Source organism: Otolemur garnettii, unplaced genomic scaffold (genome assembly GCF_000181295.1).
Source record: "Otolemur garnettii isolate 467f Iridium unplaced genomic scaffold, OtoGar3 scaffold00034, whole genome shotgun sequence".
NCBI lineage: Eukaryota > Metazoa > Chordata > Mammalia > Primates > Galagidae > Otolemur > Otolemur garnettii.
The window spans coordinates 622,285-626,684 of record NW_003852429.1 but is presented as its reverse complement, the minus strand read 5'-3'; positions in this window follow the sequence as shown (position 1 = coordinate 626,684).

Sequence of the window (4,400 nt, the reverse complement as noted above, 5' to 3'; positions counted from 1 at the left end):
AAATAAGTAATCAACACTGAAGTTTTTATCAAATTATTTTCAAATAAGAGGAATCATGGAAATTAGCCTGGAGAAGATGACACAACTTCATCTCCAAAAGGGATTTAAACCGGAGGCAGGGCTTATGAGCTAATCGAAAAATCATTTCTTCTTGTGGAAAGGAGTTAGTTTCAGAGGCAAAAGAAATCTCTAAATTTCCCACAGTGAAGGAAATTACAAGCCCTAATAGGTGGCCTTGTTAAGGATTGGAGTAGGAGTTAGCAGTCCAAATTCCCATTGTGAGAGAAAGTCAAGAGATGATATGTGGAAAGAACAAATGCTTATGTAAATGCTGCATGCTGGTAAGGGGGAAGGATGCCTTCGGAAGGCTCCAGCTGCTGGTGAGTCCAGGGTCAGCGGCTGTTTAGAGTGATTTAGTCTGTCTTTGGCTGGGGTTTCCATCATTTTAGGAGAATTCAAAGGCATGTGTTTAAATAGATTATATAATTTTAAAACTTATTTACAATAACATATATGCAGGCCAGCTCTTTGTGGCTCTTGGTTTATCACGGCTTCTCTTACATAATAGTGGACAGGACAACAGGAAATAGCTAAAAGAAAACACTCACAGGAAGATCTTCAACTTGAAACCCTTCTTCCTTACATTGAGATAGTAGATCATGGATGTAAGTTTGCAGAATGTAATGTATTAAGTTGACAGTATCACCAAACACGGAGGGATGTAGTTTGATTGACAACTTTGCAATAGAACTGAGCCATGTGTAGGGCGCCTTCCACCAATTTGGAAAGGAGAGAGAGAAATAAACCCCAAGTCTAAGAAGGATTTGGCACTTAGAGTGATTGCAATTATGCAATAATCTCTAAGTAGTTCTTCTCTGCTCTCTCATGTAATTTATTAGTGAAACGTGGAAGGTATAGCATCAGAATAGAGTAAAATATGGCCCCCAACTATTATCAACCTTCTGGCTTAATATTTACAGAAGTTCTGGTAAAATTGACCCTTGCCAAAATAAAAAATCTACCAACATGAAGCCATGTGAAATAATTGCTAATGTGAAGGAATGAGATTTGCAAGTAAAATCCGGGAAGACAGGAATGGGCATTAGGTTATCTGTGAATGCATTAACTAGAAAATTGCTATGAGGTTTTGATATCTACACCATTCCTTCCAGGTTAGACTATCATCATTTCTGCAAATATACTTTGCTGCTTTTAATCTATGACTATCATACAGTCATGTTTGAACCTGTCAAACAAAATCTAGTGCAGGTGTAGAGTGGGTGATTTTGATCAAAATGCACATAGGCTGTAAGCATCTGGGATGTAGCACTTTAACCTTTGGAAACACTTTGATGTTATGTATGACCAGATTGTATACTCATCTGAGTGTGTATGATATGAAAGGTAAGGTGTGTTTTATTAGATTTCACTACTGGCCACTACTTCAATACTTGACGTGTGCTTCTAAGCATCACCTAAGACTAGATTTGTACTTATGCCAGCTGGATCTTATTCAGGAATAAATTTCAGACAGGCAAAGGAACAGCTGGAACACAGTTGCTCTTATGTGAGGTGCCAAAGAAGAGGCATGGTTAGCTGTCCTACAAGTATGGAGGGTATTAAATAGCAAATGCCTGAAGTGTTTTGTTTTAATAACAGGAGGTGACAAAATAATGATGATACGTTAAGCTTGAAATACCCTTTATCTGCAAAAGTATGAGAAAATATTCTATTAATAATGATATTTAGTTCACTGTAGCCCAATTTTTAAGTCTTTAATTGAAGTATAAAATACCTTAAAGAGTGACGAAATCTTAAGCATGGAGTATACTTTTCCAAAGTAAATGTGACCATGTAATCAACAGAGTTAAAGAAATATTATAAAATCCCAGGTCAGCTCTGGCTTCGCTCAAGAGCTATCCTAGTTTGAATCATGTTCATCTCTAAAAGAAATCAGTAGCCTAATTTCTAGCACTGTAGATTAGCTTTTTTTTTTTTTTTTAATAATATTTAGTTTTTTCTTCTTTCAGGCAATATGGGGTGTGTGTGTGTCTGTGTGTGTGTCCCTGTGTGTATAACCCAACTGCCTTAGTACATGAAATGGTTTGCTTTCTTTGCACTTTTTATTATTAGATAACATTGCATATCACCTTTATACTACATGCCTTCTACTCTGGTAGGGCAGTTGCTTCCTTTCCAGTTTGGGACTATTAACAAATAATATTTCCGTAACATACATGCACATGCCATTTGATCTACACTTTTAGTTGTGCTTGATTAATACATGACAGAGAAAAGAACTACTGGTTCTGGAAGATACAAATTGTCTAATTTACAATATGTTGCTAAATAGTTTTTCCAAGATGATTGTATAAATATAGAGTTCTACCAGCTTCAGCACCAAGAGTATCACAATCTCCCGTAATTAAACACTTGTTAGTTTCCTGAATTTGCTCATTTCTGTTCGTTTGGCTTATCATTGGGATTTAAGCTGAATTTTTTTGGTGGTTAATGAAGTTAAGCACCTTTATCATGTCTTAAGGGCATTTTCATATCCATTTTTAATGGAAATATAACTTTGCTTTAATGACTGATACTTTAGCTTCTTGATTTTCCTTGGATGTTATAATTCTATATAGATTTTAGAATCATCTTGTTATGTTTTATAGCAAAGAAATATGAAATTTTGCTTGAGGAGGCATTAAATGTACAAAGCAATTTTGAGAGATTTGACCTTCATAACATTAAGCATTTTATTCCATGAGGATGGATAGAGATACCATTTAGACGTCACTCATTTTTCTCCATAATATGTTACTGTTTTCTGAGTAGAATGTTCGAACAATGTTCACCGGGTTTATTGGTATTGAAGTTTGTGATGCTATTGAAAATGGTTTAATTTATTAATTTTGTTGTTATTAATTGTTAATTGAATATTAAAGTACATTTGAATTTTATATGTTGAACTTTATTAAAACACTTTTCAGCAAGTGTATTACTGATTCTAAAAAAATCTTTGGAGAAATTATTTTCAAATTTCTGTAAAAAAAATCATGAAAGTACAAAATGACAATTTTATTTTCTCCTTATGGTTTTTATTTCTTATGATTGCAAGGTTGAACTGAAAGGCAGTCGGAGTAGCCTGCTGAATGGAAGTTGTGAGAATGAATATTCAAATTCCTTCTCTGTCTTAGGGGGAAGCTTTCAACATTTCATCACTGAATGTACTGAATGCTGACAATTTTTGGTAGGTGCCTATGATCAGCTGAATTCTTACATGGTGAATGTAAGAAAGGAAATCATGAGACATGATTTCTGGCCTCTGACCTACATACACTTTCTTCCATGTATTAAATAAAGCAGTACCCTAGTTTAAATCTCAGTTCACTGTCAGACTTTTATCATTAATAGTCATAAAATTTTATCAAATTATTTTTATCTATCAAAATTATGTTTTATTATTTCTGTTAATGTGATAAATTAAGTAATTTTGACACTCACATCCCTAAATTTCACTTGAACATGATGCTTGCTGTATTCTTTCTAGGCATAGCTGTAGTACAATGATTATTTCATTTTTAATTATTAGAAGGGTTAGCCTCTCATTTTCCTTCTCTTGATATCTTTGTGTGATTTTGGAATCTTGAGCACTAATAAATACTTAATTTACATGTTTACATATGTATGTATTTATTCATTTATTTTTTGGGGGGGCACAGAGTCTCGCTTTGTCTTCCTCGGTACAGTGCCATGGCATCATAGCTCACAGCAACCTCAAAGCCTTGGGCTCAAGTGATTTTCTGGCCTCAGCCTCCCAAGTAGCTGGGACTACAGGTGCCCGCTACATCGCCCATCTATTTTTAGAGATGAGGTCTCACTCTGGCTAGGGCTGTTCTTGAACCTGTGAGCTCAGGAAATCCACCTGCCTCAGCCTCCCACAGAGGTAGGATTACTGGCATGAGCCACAGCGCCTGGCTATACCTTCAATAGATATACGACCGCTCAATTTTTCTATTACTTATTCCAGTTACAGTATTCTGCAATTTTTGTCCCCACAGCCCAATGACATATTCAAAATTCATGATCAGCTTTTCAACCCATTATCAGATACTTTCTGCTGATCTTCCCAACTTCCACCTAAATTGTCAAATACGTTAAAGATATCCCTGCCACATTCTCCTTCAGACTGTTCTTCTGATAACTTGAGTCCTAAAATCCTGTCTTTGTGGGTATAATTCTTGTGGTTTCAAATCAGTTTTAGCATATTTTAATTGTTTGCTATTAATTTCAACTTTTCTGGATAATCTTAGCTGGTTTATTTAGTCTTATTTCAAAGTAGTATTTCATAGCCAGAAGCAAAAAATATGGCCTGATTTTAGTAAACAAAGTAAGTATTTAAT